The sequence below is a fragment of the Microcebus murinus genome, chromosome 6 (genome assembly GCF_040939455.1).
Source record: "Microcebus murinus isolate Inina chromosome 6, M.murinus_Inina_mat1.0, whole genome shotgun sequence".
Classification (NCBI taxonomy): domain Eukaryota; kingdom Metazoa; phylum Chordata; class Mammalia; order Primates; family Cheirogaleidae; genus Microcebus; species Microcebus murinus.
Window position 1 is genome coordinate 3,717,802 of NC_134109.1, and position 16,641 is coordinate 3,734,442.

At 49.9% G+C, this 16,641-nt stretch overlaps 1 protein-coding gene and 1 pseudogene across 5 annotated transcripts in view; one reads left to right on the forward strand and one right to left on the reverse strand.

Annotated features, from left to right (window-relative positions):
- The window catches only part of TRAF3 (TNF receptor associated factor 3), a 118,115-nt gene extending 108,977 nt beyond the window's left edge, over positions 1-9,138 (reverse strand). For all 5 annotated transcript variants that reach the window (XM_076003696.1, XM_076003698.1, XM_076003699.1 and 2 more), the window contains exon 1: positions 8,902-9,138. The gene's annotated coding sequence lies outside the window, so the exon portion shown is untranslated. The remainder of the gene's footprint in view (positions 1-8,901) is intronic.
- A 6,239-nt stretch (positions 9,139-15,377) lies between these two features.
- On the forward strand, positions 15,378-16,362 carry LOC105861056 (small ribosomal subunit protein uS2-like; annotated as a pseudogene).
- The last annotated feature ends 279 nt before the right edge of the window (positions 16,363-16,641 follow it).

The window sequence follows — 16,641 nt, forward strand, 5'->3', positions numbered from 1 at the left end:
CTATGTTGCCCAGGGTTGTCTCAAACTCCTGGCCTCAAGCGATTCTCCCACCTCGGCCTCTCAAAGTGCTGGGATTACAGGCATGATCCATGGCACCTGGCCCAAATACTTTTTTATTATGGTAAAATACATGTAACAAAATATACCACCTTAATCATTTTTTTAAGTATACAGTTCAGTGGTATTAAATACATTCATAATGTTGTGCAACCATCATCACCATTCATCCCCACAACTCTACAGTTGCATTTATTTTATTTTTTATTTTTTTATATTATTTTGAGACCATCTCACTCTGTTGCCCAGGTTAGAGTGCAGTGGCATCAGCCTAACTCACAGCAACCTCAAACTCCTGGGCTCAAGCAATCCTCCTGCCTCAGCCTCCTGAGTAGCTGGGACTACAGGCATGTGCTACCATGCCTGGCTAATTTTTTCTATATATTTTTATTTGGTCAATTAATTTCTTTGTATTTTTAGTAGATACAGGGCCTGGCTCTTGCTCAGGGTGGTCTCGAACTCCTGACCTTGATTGATCCTCCTGCCTCGGCCTCCCAGAGTACTAGAATTACAGGCGAGAGCCACCATGCCCGGCCTACAGTTGCCTTTTCATACATGAGAAAACTGAGGTTCAGAGAAGATAAATAACAACCTCACAGTTAGTTAAAGAAAGGACCAGAACTCAAATCATGTCTGATTCCTTCCACACATAATCTTGTCTAATTTTTCCTGTATGTACCTTAGGCCACACTGTGGAAATACAAAGAATGAAGGGATCCTACCCTTAACGTGCTTGTTGTCTCAATACTAGAGACCCATCTACAAGGCACCAAACATCCCTCAACCTGGAAAGGGCAGGGAAGGCTCCCAAGACATCAGGTTTCACTGCCTCCGCCCTCAGAGGGCCAACTTGTCCAAGAACAAAGAAATCAATCCTCTATCACCCCAAGGACCTAACCTAGTAGCCTCAGGATCCAGCTATTTCCCATTATTCACAGACCTTCCTAGAGCAGGTACACATGGCCAAACAAGTCCTACCCCCACACCTCAGTCCAGTGACACTGACACTTACAAGTTCCTTGTTCAAAAACTTTACAGTGGTTCTAGAAGAGTCATATAAAATTTTCTCCAAAATATCCACCATCATTTTCCTGCTAACTGTGGAGAGGGCTTCTTTGCCTTTAACTTATATTTCCATAAGCTCTCTGTAGTTATAATTAAATTCAAAATGAATAGGTGCTGGGCTGTAACCATTATGTTATCTACAGAGTGACCAGGCCTTGGGGACTTGTTCATCACTAGCAAGCTAATGTTTGTAAAACTCTGTAAAGACATAATGACTAAATACTATCGTTATTACTACACTACTGGTTTAAATGTAAATTAAGAGGGAGAAAGGAGAAAAAACCATATTAGTAAATCAGGTTAGGGACTGCTACTCAGCAAGATGTAAGCAACATCTGAACCACAGGGGTAAAGAACATCCTAACTGAATTTGTTAAAGGATATTGAATGCAATGTTGCTGCTATAAGAAAATAACTTAAAATATGTAGTGCTGACGAGAACAAGCCAACAGAAGCAAAACAGATGTTGGATGAAAGGGAAAGGCTGCATGAAAACGCACACTGGAAAAACTTTTTTTTTTTTTTTTGCAAAGCACTATACAGCAGCAAAACCAAAGTCTAGACTATGAAAGCAAAACCAAAAAGACTAGAATCTGAACAAAACCTAAAACTGGATTGCAAGTCAGCTTAAACTGACCACAGAGCAATGATGAAAACATGAACTCTGAAGTCCAACAGGCCTGCTGCTCTTGCTCTTCCTTTTCCTCATCTGTAAAATGAGGATAATTCCCACATCTACAGATAGGCTGGCACAAAGGTGGCACACAGAGGTGGCCAACTCCCTTTTCTAGTGCCCTCTCCCTGAACGACAGCCACAAGGGAACCACTTCAGACACATGGGCCCTCTGACATGTGACTCTCCATCAGCCATGTTTTTTCCTCTCCTCCTCTGCTAGCTTGCTCATGCTCATCCTTTAAGAGTTACCTCCCTGGGAAACACCTCCTACTACCTCAGGTCCAAACTGCACAGTGCCCCTGGTCTATTGTCATGGCACCTACCACACTGTGCCAAAACCAAATCATTCTTCTGGCTCATCCATCACACAGAAGCTCCTTGACAACAGTGATCAGATAGCATCTTACTTGACTTTTTAGCTTCAGCAACTAGCATAGCTCCTTGGCACACGGTAAGTTTTCAAAAACCGTGAGTGATTAAATAATTCTCAATTATCCCTAGTTGGAATTAGAAGTCCAGCAGCTTCCGTGGGGAAAAATCTCGAGAAGGTGAAAACTTCAGGAAAAAACCTACTCGGAGAGAATAACCCTTGCTTTGCCATTATTTGACTTGGGAGAGTTACTTACCCAAACACTCTGAGCCTAAGATGCCTTCCACATAAAACGAGAGAATTCAACTAGAAAATATCTGCAGTCCCTACTAACAAGATCTGACATATTATGCTTATATTCTAAGATCTTAACATTCTTGCTCTACTACATCTCAATCTTCTATTATGAAATTAACATGGGTAGAATGCGTTATCATCCATCTCACTCATAATAGACAAGTGATATCCCTGGTGCTATTAGCCCCATTATACAGATGCAGAAACCAACTCAGAGGCCAAGCAGCCTGCCCAAGGTCATTCCACTGCTAAGTACAAATGGCAGAACTAGAATTCAGATCCTCAAAGATGGTGCCCTCGGCCGGGCGCGGTGGCTCACGCCTGTAATCCTAGCTCTCTGGGAGGCTGAGGCGGGCGGATTGCTCGAGGTCAGGAGTTCGAAACCAGCCTGAGCAAGAGCGAGACCCCGTCTCTACTATAAATAGAAAGAAACTAATTGGCCAACTAATATATATAGAAAAAATTAGCCGGGCATGGTGGCGCATGCCTGTAGTCCCAGCTACTTGGGAGGCTGAGACAGAAGGATCGCTTGAGCCCAGGAGTTTGAGGTTGCTGTGAGCTAGGCTGACGCCACGGCACTCACTCTAGCCTAGGCAACAAAGTGAGACTCTGTCTCAAAAAAAAAAAAAGATGGTGCCCTCTACTATGCCATGCTTCTCAAGCTATCTCAAGGGGAAGAGAGCCCCAGGAGTATATGGTGACATTCCAGGGGATCCCCTGGGGATCCTAGGGGAGCCAATAATAAACATAATACAGAATCAACTATACTAAAAGATTCTGGGGACAAAGTGGGTTTATATTAAAATGATTAGAAATATTACTGAATACAACATTAAATTTTAAGATAAAATGTAATGGGTTTGCCGCCACTCCCACTAAGGAGAAAGTCATACAGAAAAGCCTTTTGAAAACTAAACACTTAATTTACCCTATAATAAGGTTTCAAACAGTAGACTATATTAATCCAAAATAGAGAGAATTTAATTTGCAGCATAAAGTTATAACTTCTGAGCATTACTGGACAAGGAAGCGCTCAAGAAAACCAGTTTCCCTGTTATTCTAGCTTTTAAGTCATTAAAAGCACCCAACAAAGTTACATGTTAAATGAAGTTTCCCATCACAAAACTCCCCTAATGCAACAAACTCCAGAGCCAAGCAGTGCCAGAACAATAGGAGAGGAGAACCCTGACCTCCAGGAGCATAGCGCAAGGCACATCCAATTGTCAACATATATTCCAAACTACAGGAACCACTGTAGGGCATCTGTCACACCCTTTTAGTCTCCCAAACTTGCAGAATCTGGACACCATGACCAAGAGCCTACCATGTACCTGCCCTTGGGGGGGGGCCTAAAAAGTACCTCATTACTTTACCCATTATGCAGGCATAAACCTTCCAGAAAACAAAGCTAATCTCCAAAAACCTTCAATGCAATTATCATGACTCTTGCAGACGCACATTCCACCACTGTGATGCTACTGTTTTCCTAAAGATTGTATTATCGGCCGGGCACGGTGGCTCACGCCTGTAATCCTAGCGCTCTGGGAGGCCGAGGCGGGCGGATTGCTTGAGGTCAGGAGTTTGAAACCAGCCTGAGCAAGAGCGAGACCCCGTCTCTACTATAAATAGAAAGAAATTAATTGGCCAACTAATATATATATATAGAAAAAATTATTCAGTCCAAAAACTTTGCTGAAAAAAAGAAAAAGAAAAAATTAGCCAGGCATGGTGGTGCATGCCTGTAGTCCCAGCTACTTGGGAGGCTGAGGCAGGAGGATCGCTTGAGCCCAGGAGTTTGATCGCTTGAGCCCAGGAGTTGCTGTAAGCTAGGCTGACACCACGGCACTCACTCTAGCCTAGGCAACAAAGTGAGACTGTCTCAAAAAAAAAAAGAAGAAAGATTGTATTATCCTACTTGGTTAATCAATTTGTCTTTCCGAAATCAAGTTTCGGCCGGGCGTGGTGGCTCACGCTTGTAATCCTAGCACTCTGGGAGGCCGAGGCGGGCAGATTGCTCAAGGTCAGGAGTTCAAAACCAGCCTGAGCGAGACTCTGTCTCTACTATAAAAAAAATAGAAAGAAATTAATTGGCCAACTAATATATATATATAAAATTAGCCGGGCATGGTGGCGCGTGCCTGTAGTCCCAGCTACTCGGGAGGCTGAGGCAGGAGGATTGCTTGAGCCCAGGAGTTTGAGGTTGCTGTGAGCTAGGCTGATGCCACGGCACTCACTCTAGCCTGGGCAACAAAGCGAGACTCTGTCTCAAAAAAAAAGAAATCAAGTTTCTAATAAATATGCTTTTGGGTTCTGCAACAGAATCAGTGTTTCAACTGGAAAGGAAATGAGACTATCAGAGCAGCAAATCCTGATGGCCTCAGGAGAAGTTAATAAACAACCTCCATTTTAAATTTTTTTTAAATGGTCAAATCAGCATGAAACAAATTCTAGAAAAAAAGTGAATCATGAAATGAAATGTAGGAATTTAGGTCATTTCAGCATGGATGACAGAGCAGTAGGTTTGGGTAAAGGGGCTTTTTAACATTTACACCCCTCTCCCCACCACCACTTTTTGAGACTTTCTACCTACAGCAAGAAACAGTAGGGACAGCAGTGTGTTGCTGCCAAGGTTAGGGTCCACTTCTCTGTTCCCCTCCAAAGACCATGGCCAGCACAGCAGCAGACTGCCCAACCCACTTGAGCTCCCAGTCACAAAAGGGCCCGGGGAAAGAGCCAGAGGACAGCACCTGCAACTTCCCAACCGGAAGCCCACTGAGCAGAAGCATGGCCAGCACCACATCTACTGGCAATGGGCAAAAGGACAGCAAACTGTCGGGTCACATCTTACCAAAACAAAGTGGGAAGGGGGGAGATCCTTTCATTACCACTCTCAGGGCCCTAGAAGAGGGTCCGGATGGTCCCCTTGTACCAGGAGCCTTCTTGATGCTGGGGCTCAACTTGACGCCACTTTCCAGAAGCCTTCCCCTGACTACCCCAGCCAGCCAAGAGCTTTCCTTTCCGTTACTAACTCCCACCATACTTCCAATCTTCTACACAATCCACTGATTCACTTCATCCTATACTTTATGACTTTCTAGTTTCTATCTGGTGAAGCTTTATTCTCAGTGGAGCAGTCAGCTCCCAGAGGGCAGGACGCTGCATTTTCATTTTCCTTACTGTTCCTGCCACAAGCTCCTGTCCTGGTGTTTCTCAGTCAAATATGTGTTGGTTTTTGGCAACTCCTCTCGCGGTGCACAGGGGCCAAGACGTCCCATATTCCTGCATGTCATACCCTAACAGGTGGGTACTATGTCTCATTCACCCTAACACCATAACTAGAACATCATGGGAATTCAGGGAACATTAATTGAGTATTAATTAAATGAGAAAAACACTCCCAAGTCCCAGTTAATAATCCACTTATCTCAAAGAGCACAGAATACAGCAAGAATTCCAACTTGATTCCTGGAGTTGACAGAAACCAATAGGCACCTACCTGCATTTATGACATCCCACTAACTGCCAGCTTACCCCATGTTGTCTGCACAGGCCAATGAAGTTTCACCAAAAAAAGGTTTATGCTTGATGATAGAAATCTCATCTTCTCCTTCCTAGGTTGGTCTGTCTCCACCTCCCCCCGTTTCCTGGAATAGTGTTGTACAGAACTTAGACAGTCAATAAAGGCTTTCTAAAATGAGAAAGTCCTTTTGTATATTTAATTATGAATAACAGACAGTACACAAGCACATAGAAAATTTTCTTACATTTTTTTTCTTTTCTGTTTAAAATTGAATTTTATTCTATTTCTATTAGCTCCTTTGGGACCCAAAGCCTGCTGCTATGGTGCAAACTACACAGCACCTATATCCATTCCTCTCTCTACCGCCCACAGGGCATCTGGGCCTCTCTCACTCTGGCTTCATTCCTTCTGCTCAAAGCATATCTAAACATTATCACCACATTCAGGCCTCGGCTGCCTCTCTCTGGTGGCCTTCCAATCCTCTGGCCTTACCTCCTTCTTTCTCACTCTGTAGTTCTCTTCCCAGTTTCTCTCTGTATCTGAAGTCAGTTATTATTACACCCCACCCAAAAAAAAAACCACCAAATAATTTTTCTTCCTCTGTGAACACTGGCAAAGAAACATACAAGGGGTTCTGACTTTGTGGAATCTACGCTGAGGTCCTTGGTCATGAAACATCTCCTTGCTAACTTAACATTTCTTAAACTGACCATTGCAAGGAAATCCAGGTATTGCATAATATTTGATAGATCAGATCACTTGTTGTTTGGAAAGTCTTGCTATATGAAGAAGAGAAAATAGAGATGGGCAAATTTAATGCAATTTCCTTTGTTTGCTTGAGCTAGCTCAGACTTACAACGCCACAGTGACAGTTTTATCTTTCTTGAAGTACGGCTTTAACATCATAAAAAAGGATTTTAAGGGAATGATAAATCATTCTCATCTATCCTGACAATACCCCAGAAAGGTCTTTCTAGATCTTAACAGTGAAAAAATTAAAGGTATTCTAGTGGGAGTGTTTAGAGAATCTAAATCCTAAACAGGGAAAAACAATAAGCAGCAGCTCAGATGTTTCAGTTAAATAAATGACTTTCTTCAAGACACAATCAAGAAAAGGGACATTTTGATGGTATTAACAGAAACAACTGGCCACTGCTATTGCCTATTTCTAATGGAATGTCTTTACAGCCTTCTCACTGAGACCACCTTATTAATTCCAAAAAGCATCCAAGGAAAATAATTGGTCTTCCTTCCCCCTAACAGAAAAATTCACAGGAATGTCTCAAGAAAAAAAAAAAAAAAGGCTGGAATTCTCCCTGGCCAGCTCTCTTTGCTTTTCTGGCTTCTGCATTGTGACAGCTGGAACAGATGGCGTCTGGGTGAGACACCTTACATCTTAGACCTTATCCATGATCAGGTCTGATATTAACTAGTGATGCTGGAATCCAAGGTCTGTCAGGGATTCCACCATGAACACCTACTCACAGGGATTTCCAGTTCCAGATGATATTTTCCAGTTTTCATACTGATAAGGCTTATTTTTGTTTTGGCCAAAGAATTTTCATCTTTAGACTAATTCTTAATATTTATATTGTCACAACATGGTGAAAAGGTAAACATTTCCTCTCACTTGAAAAAAGAACGCTGTACACTATTTGCCAGACATCGTACAAATGATGCAGTCTTTTAACAGGCCATTTTCAAAGATGTCAAAGACATGAGAAGATTTTAAGACCAACTGATAGTCCACCTAGTCATTTCTCAAAATAAGGATTTTATAGGCACGTACGACATAACCGAAAACATTTCCAAAGGCTTCGCCAGTGTGTATTCACAGCAAATGCCAGGGTAAAAAAAATTATGGCTCCTCTTCAGTTGTATGCTGTGAATGTAAATTAAGAAGCGGCCACAACGGTCCTCAATATAGCCTCTATGACTCCACAGAAATAAATATGTAAACACACACACATCTCATTCTGAAAACTGATTCAGAGCTTAGTACAAAAAATATGAAATAAAACTGTTTCCTACAACGGACCACTATGTGAAGCCTTCTTACATTTCAAAGCACGTCCACACCACTTCATCCATTTCCATTTTGTTTCTGTTTCAAATTAAAGGTAAAGAATTTTCCACACAGAATTCTCTCTAAAGGCCCAAATATTAAAACGACGTCCCCAAACGGGGGTGACAGAGTGGAAACATGACAAAACATACGTGAGCAACAGCCTGGCGCCTAAAGATGAAAATGTAAACACCGTGGCAGGGATCATTTTAATTATCTGCACCTCGGGGAGCCCATTCTGACCTTTAGTATTAATCGGAGGCAGAATATGTGCATTTTGCCAAAACCGGATCCCAGTGCCCGCCTGCCTTCGAGGCCACTGCAGCTCTCCGATTATGAATCAGTCAGAGGTTCATCTGCAGAGGAATGACTCAGTATAAACTTTTAAATAATGGTTTTAAAAAACCCCACCTAAACTAACCCAGGGCGAGCACGTTCGTCTATGCAGGCAGCCCGAATCGGCTCGTCTCTCCTCGCGTAAAAACACACCGGCCTCGCGGGAGATGCTGATTTCTCAACACCCGCGGGGGTCACGTTCGTAAAGAGGCCTGCGCGCCGCGTTTCCTGAAAAGCTGCGGCCCGACCCCCTCCGCCCGGAGCCGAGCCTCCGGGACAAAGTTTTCCGAAGTTGAGGCGCTGGGGGGGCGGGAGGCAGCCCGGCTGGGGCGGAGAGCCAGGCTGGCGCCGCACCCGCACTCGCCGCCAGGACCGGCCGGGCCTGCGCCGCCCCGGGCCCGCCGCCCAGGGCGCGGGATGGAGGCGCCGGGACGGAGCGGGCCGCGCGCCCGGGCCCGCCCGCCCCTGCGGCCCCCGGCCCGCCCGCCCGCGCCCTGCCCGCCGCGGCCCCTCACCTCGCGGTCCGCGCCGCTCGGCCGGCTCAGGGGCGCCAGGCGCGTCCTCCGCCGCGGTCCGCAGCGTCCTGCTCCCCGGGCAGCCCCATGTCGGGGGGCGGGGAAGGGCCGGCGGCCGCCGCCGCGCCGCCGGCTGGAAAGTCCCGGCTGGGCTGCAACCCGGCTCGCGCACGCGGCGGCCGCGCCGCGCTCTCTCGCGCCCTCACGCACCCTCTCGCAGGCACTTCCTCTCGCCGCTGGAAATCCCCGGCGCGCTCGCCCGCCCCGCCCCCGCCGCCCGCCGCCCGCGCGCGTGGGAGCGGCAGGAGCCCGCGAGCGCCGCCGGCCCCACGCGCCCGCAGGGCCCGCGCGCCCCCGCGGCCCGCGCGCGACCGCCGCCCGTTGCTAAGGGCCCTCGCGCGGGCGCCCGCCCGCCCCTGCCTTAGCGACGCCCGCGCCCCCGCCCCCTCAGCCCCGCCGCGCGCCCCGCGGGCCTCCCTCGCTCCGCGCAGCCCCCGCCGCCGCGCGCCCCCGCGCGCCCGCCTTTCCGGGTCAGGCAGCCACGCAGGCCGCGTGGGGCCGCAGGGTGCGGGGTCCTCGCGGCGGGGCCGGGGGCGGCCGTGCTCGCCACTGGTGCTCGCACGCGCCCTCACACGGCACCCGCTCGCAGGCGCGCTCGCACACACTCGGCACGCGGACCCGGGGTCGCCTGCGCCGACACCCTCAGACGCGGCGGTCGACACAGTCTCCCACCCTGCCACGGACACGCCCCGCACACGTGCGCACGCACACACCCCGGTCTCCCCCACACGGGCAGTGGGTGGGGCTGGAGGTGACTCGAGCCATCTGGGCCCCTGCTCTGTTTTGTGGACGGGGAGGGATGGCTGAGCATTCGCTGGGCTCCGGTTTCCTTTCCCCCCCCCCCCGGGCTCCTCCCACTCCTAGGAGTTGGGTCTCGGGCAGGCGGGCACAGGGCGGCCGATGCCGCCAGCCCCCAAGGCCCGGCTGGCCTGGCTGTCCCTGCGCCCCGCACCTCCCTCCACCCCAGGCAGGTGCAGCCTACGCGGCCCGGGGCACCCATTTCTCCCATGGCTTCGGCCTTCTCCCCGAAGTCACCAGTGATTCCCTGAGGTCCCCCAAGGTGTCACCCAGCCCGGCTGGGCCTGGCGAGGCGGGGGTCGAATGGAGGAGGGACACCATCCGCCTGTCCTCGAGTCAGAGGAGAGGCGCAGAGTGGACTTTTCATTTTTCACTTCTCAAGGATAAGCATAAAGATCCCTCACACCTGTAATCCTGGCACTCTGGGAGGCTGAGGCTGGAGGATGGCTTGAGGTCAGGAGTTCGAAACCAGCCTGAGCAAGAGCTAGACCCCCGTCTCTACTAAAAAGAGAAAAAATTAAGTCTGGCAGTGGTGGCCCGAGTCTGCAGTCTCAGCTACTCTGGAGGCTGAGGCAGGAGGATCGCTTGGGCCCCTTGAGGTTGCTGTGAGCCAGGCTGACGGCACCCTAATGAGGGCGACAGAGTGAGACTCTACAAAAAAAAAAAAAAGTCCCTGAGACCAGTGTGACCAGCTGAAACCAGTCCTCCTTCTTGTATTCTCCAGAGACTCGTGAGTGGAGGCAGGAAGTCCAGCATCTCCCTCCCTCCACAGCTTCCCCCATGGAATGTTCCAGAACCCCAGATAGTCTCTGACTCCATGAGCCCCACAGGTGCTTGCTTGTTCTACAGCCATGGCAGCAGGGCCTTGCTAACCGCACTCAGCCAAGCCACCGTGACACCCCGCACCTGCTCCACAAGGGCACCGTTCAGACCTGGGAGGGTTCCCAAGGCCACCACGCCAGGGTGACAGGCCAGCCCCGCCAGCATGCGCACACAGACCCCTGCACTCTGGGTTGAACCCCTTCCCCTCATGGTGGGTTCCCCTTCAGAGCCTTGGTGTCCTTTCCCGCCTGCCGGAAGTTGAGACGGAGGCTCTGGGTCCCCACCATGTCCCCTGCCCAGGCTCAAGGCCCCTGCCCCTGCCCCTGCCCCTGCCCCTGGCCTCTGGGCCGCAGGCCTGGCCCCCGGTGCAGGTGCCCGCTCCCACCTACCCTGCATATTACAAAAGATCTGTTTAAGACTTTGCTGGGATTAGGGAAGACTCCTCTTCCTAGGCTGGGCTGGTTTTGCCTCTTTTTTTTTTTCAGACAGAGTCTCGCTCTGTTGCCCAGGCTAGAGTGAGTGCCGTGGCATCGGCCTAGCTCAAAGCAACCTCAAACTCCTGGGCTCAAGCAATCCTCCTGCCTCAGCCTCCCGAGTAGCTGGGACTACAGGCATGCGCCACCATGCCCGGCTAATTTTACATATATACATTAGTTGGCCGATTAATTTCTTTCTATTTATAGTAGAGACGGGGTCTTGCTCTTGCTCAGGCTGGTTTTGAACTCCTGACCTTGAGCAATCCGCCCACCTCGGCCTCCCAGAGTGTTAGGATTACAGGCGTGAGCCACCGCGCCCGGCCTTGGCTCTTTTAAAATGAGCCACAAGGAGGAAGGTGCAAGGCCTGGTCGGGGGTTTTCTCTGGCTCCTTTATGCTCCACCAAAGCTACGGAAGGAAGGTGGCATCGAGGAGCAGAGTCGGGACAACTGGGGCCAGCCCTCTGCTGGTGGGACCGCTCCTTCCCTTGCCCTCCTCCTCCTCCCCCTCGGTCTCTTTCTCCAGCTGTCTGAGCCATGGAGCCCCTGCCTTGGCGGATTGAAGGGGGACAGCACAAAGTTTACCCCAAACAGGCAACTGCTTTGGGGCAGGGGGCGTCTGGCCTGTGCGGTTGCAGCCGCGGCAGCGGTGATAGGCAGCAAGGACAGCCAATGACCGCTCTCTCCTCAGATCTCTGATCCCTATGGCAACGTGGAACGGCAAGCTGATGCTCCTTCTGGACAAAGACATTTCTCACAGGCATTTATGTAGGCTTACATGATCTGTTTGCTGCATTTTTGGGAAAAGCGCGTGCAGATGTCAGAGTGACTCACGTAAGCTCGACGGCTCAGAAAGCCAATGCTGTCTGCTTTTCAGAGAGGGGGGAAAAGTATTCATCATAGAATGTCAGGAGGCGTCAGGCCTATGACAGGGGTTTCATCGGGCTTCTCCCCAGATACGATGACCTGTGTCTCCAGCGACACCTCCCCACATAAAAAATACTGGCCCCTATGGGTCTAACTTGAGCTGAAGTGTGCTGGCAACTTCTCTCACTAAACTGTATTAAATATGCTTCAGGAAGGACCTTGACATGTGGCAAAATCACAGAGTTACACTAATTGTTCAGATAAGTGGCTTCCAAACCTTTAGAACACATTTTATATCACCACCCAGTTATATATAACACATATGTGCACATACACACATAATACTCTCAAACATGTGACGTTCTCTGATATTTTCTGTGCTACTTAATTTTTTAATGCTTGTCATGACCCTCTAAACTTGCTGTTGATTCATGAACTGAAGTTCAAAAACACTAGTTCAGAGGAAGGGGTTCAGAGGGTTGGGGTGGTCGTGAAGCACCCCTCTCCGTCCCACTCCGTGACCCTTCTCTGGACAGGGACGGTTGAAAACAATGCAGAGGAAAGGGTAATGGAGAGGTGGAGCAGGCCTAAGGTGGGCGTGCAGTGGTGGGGTGTGCAAGCATAAGAAGATGAGAGGGAAGGTGAGAGCCTTGGGGAACTAGCCACATAAAAACAGTCCCCGTGGCCGGGCGCTGTGGCTCACGCCTGTAATCCTAGCTCTTGGGAGGCCGAGGCGGGCGGATTGCTCAAGGTCAGGAGTTCAAAACCAGCCTGAGCAAGAGCGAGACCCCGTCTCTACTATAAATAGAAATTAATTGGCCAACTGATATATATATAAAAAAAAAAAAAAATTAGCCGGGCATGGTGGCGCATGCCTGTAGTCCCAGCTACTCGGGAGGCTGAGGCAAGAGGATCGCTCGAGCCCAGGAGTTTGAGGTTGCTGTGAGCTAGGCTGACGCCACGGCACTCACTCTAGCCTGGACAACAAAGTGAGACTCTGTCTCAAAAAAAAAACAAAAAAAAACAGTCCCCGTGACCAGGTGTGGTGGCTCATGCCTGTAAGCCTAGCACTCTGGGAGGCCGAGGCAGGTGGATCATTTGAGCTCAGGAGTTCGAGACCAGTCTGAGCAAGAGCAAGATCCCATCTCTACTAAAAATAGAAAGAAATTAGCTGGAAAACTAAAATATATAGAAAAAATTCACCGGGCATGGTGGTGCATGCCTGTAGTCCCAGCCACTCGGGAGGCTGAGGCAGAAAGATGCTTGAGCCCAGGAGTTTGAGGTTGCTGTGAGCTAGGCTGACACCATAGCACTCTAGCCCAGGCAACAGAGTGAGACTGTCTCAAAAAAAAAAAAAAAAAGTCCCCAGGCTGGTGCAGTGGCTCAGGCTCATAACCCTAGCACTCTGGGAGGCCAAGGAGAGTTGGATTGCTTGAGGCCAGGAGAGTTTGAGAACAGCCTGAACAAAAGCAAGACCCCATCTCTACAAAAAATAGAAAAATTAGCTGGCATGGTGGCATGAACCTATAGTGCCAGCTACACAGGAGGCTGAGGCAGGAGGATCACTTGAGCCCAGGAAGTGGAGGTTGCAGTGAGCTACGATGATGCCATTGCACTCTAGCAAAAAAAAAAAAAAAAAAAAAAAAACCAAAAAACCCGTTCCAATTTCCTCTCATTTTCTGTGGGCTATTCAGGCAGACAAAGGTAGCCTCATTTTGGAGAACCTATTCTGGGATTTGTGTGCACACATGCACATATGTGCATACATCTCTGGTACTTTCTGGAAATCTTTCAGGAGAACGTGTGTCTTGGGTGTCACTGGCCTCCCACAGGCAACTTTGACTCCACACCCACCTGGACCTTTAACACTTTCTGAAAATAGAGTCGACTCCATAACGTTCCCAAGAAAATGAGGCCTGCTGCTGCAGACATCACGGGAGACAGGGAAGAGGACGGGAACCAAACACTATATGGCGAAACTCAAGAAACCGACTGTGAACGCCTCCTGTCTTCCTTAAAATCCCATTCAGAGGCTTGCACCGCTGTCAGTGACCTTCTCCCCAGCCTGCGGGCCCCGAATAGCCCCCGTGTCCCCCTCCAGCACCAGCAGTCAGCCCGGCCTCGGCGTCGCTCCACTGGGCGAAGGGAAGCCAGCGGTTGGCAGTGAGGAGGAAATGAGGAGGGAGAAATTACTGGGCCCAATTTAAGTCTTGGGTTAATGAGATGAAAAGTTGGAAAAGTGTAAGAACTGTCCTAACTCATCAGCACTGCGGTGAGCATCTCACTGTGAATCGAGGCAGACGTCGTGCCCTTCCTCACCTCTCAAGGCCGCGCCGACAAGCGTGAGACACAAGCGTGAGATGTTACCAGGTGCCAGAAGGAAGGAAGCGACTTCTCCCGCCTCTGCCTGTCCCTGAGTTCCTTCAGTCAAGACCTGCTGGCCGAGCACCACCCCCACCGGCTCTCAGCTAGCACACAAACAGGTAAGTAAGTGGCTGGCCTTTTGTCGCTTACCCGGAAAATAAACTGACCAGAGCTGTGGCGAAAGCAAAGGCAGGGAAGGGGGAACAGCCAGCCGAGGCCCTGCGGGCGGGGCGGGGCTGCAGTATGGAGCCATTTGAATGCAGCCCTGGAGGGAGGGCGCCTGGGACCCCACCACCAGATAACACAGCTTAGGCAATGGCCATGAGGTCAGTGAGCGGTCAGGGAGGCTGGTGTGGCCAGGGCCCGTGGGCAGGGAGAGAGTCACAGGGGACGGACAGAGGGCAGGAGTGGGAGGAGCTAGAGAACCTTCTGGGTCAGGGACAGGACTTCGGTTTTACTCTGAGGTGGAGGGCCACTGTAGAGTTTGATTGATAGCTCGCATTCTATCAAAACTAACCTTATGTTTGAGCTTCTCTTATGTTATGTTTTTTCCAGCCAATAAACATATGTTGAACACCAGGTGAAAACGAAGAACGATAGGACATTATCTTGTGTGGTGAACAGAGACCACAGTTGACACTTGGCTCAGGCAAGCGGGAGTTGGTGCAAGTACAAATCCACACACGGGCGTGAGCCAGCAACTGATAACACACACATCTGGAGGGTTCAAAAGGAGTTGAGGCCGGGCACAGTGGCTCACACTTGTAATCCTAGCACTTTGGGAGGCCAAGGTGGGAGGATCACTTGAGGCCAGGAGTTTGAGACCAGTCTGGGCAACATAGTGAGACCCCATCCCTACAGAAAAAAAAAAAATAGAAAAATTAGCTGGGCTTGCTGGTGCATGCCTACAGTCCCCACTGCTTGGGAGGTTGAGGCAGGAGGATCACTTGAACCTAGGAGTTTGAGGCTGCTATGAGCTATGATAATGTCATTGCACTCCAGCACCAGCACCAGAAGGAGACTCTGTCTTGAAAAACAAGAAATAAAAAAACCAACAACAGCTTTTCCACGCTACCCATGGAAGGGGCTCATACGGCGTTGTTCTGGATTCCCGTCATAACTTAAAGGGAAACTTTCACGATGTCCGGAGCCCTTGATGTCCTGCAAATGAAGGAGGAGGATGTCCTCAAATTCCTTGCAGCAGGAGCCCACTTAGGTGGCACCAACCTTGACTTCCAAATGGAACAGTATATCTAGAAAAGGAAAACTGATGGCATCTACATCATAAATCTGAAGAGGACCCGGGAGAAGCTTCTGTTGGCAGCTCGTGCCATTGTTGCCATTGAAAACCCTGCTGATGTCAGTGCCACATCCTCCAGGAACACTGGCCAGCGAGCTGTGCTGAAGTTTGCTGCTGCCACTGGAGCCACTCCTATTGCTGGCCGCTGCACTCCTGGAACCTTCACTGGCCAGATCCAGGCAGCGTTCCGGGAGCCGCGTCTTCTGGTGGTTCCTGACCCCAGGGCTGACCGCCGGCCTCTCACAGAGGCGTCTTATGTTAACCTGCCCACCACTGTTCTGTGTAACACAGATTCTCCTCTGCGTTACGTGGACACTGCCATCCCGTGCAACAACAAGGGGGCTCACTCTGTGGGTCTGACGTGGTGGGTGCTGGCCTGGAAAGTTCTCCGCATGCGTGGCACCATCTCCGGTGAACACCCGTGGGAGGTTATGCCTGATCTCCACTTCTACAGAGATCCTGAAGAGATTGAGAAGGAAGAGCAAGCTGCCGCCGAGAAAGCTGTGACCAAAGAGGAGTTTCAGGGTGAATGGACAGCTCCAGCTCCTGAGTTTACTGCTCCTCAGCCCGAGGCTGCAGACTGGTCTGACGGCGTGCAGCTGCCCTCTGTGCCTATTCGGCAGTTCCCCACTGAAGACTGGAGCGCCCGGCCTGCCACGGAAGACTGGTCTGCAGCTCCCGCTGCTCAGGCCACTGAATGGGTGGGAACAACCACTGAGTGGTCTGAAGTTCTTCTACAAACTCTTAAAAATGGAAATAAGGTTGATGGAAAATAAACATGAGTTTCTAAAACAAAAACAAAAACCAACAACGAAAAGGAGGTGAATCTCTCCTTTTTTGTTGTTTTCTTTTGTTTGTTTTTTTGTTTTTTAAGAGATGTCTTGCTATGTTGCCCAGGTTGGTCACAAACTCATGGCTCAAGTAATCCTCCATCCTCAGCTTCCCAAAGTGTTGTGACTACAGGCATAAGCTACTGTGCCTGGCTTTTCTTGACCCAGTGCCCCACATCTGGGACTCCTCCACTGGAAAGCCATTAGGCACCTCTACCCTCAAAT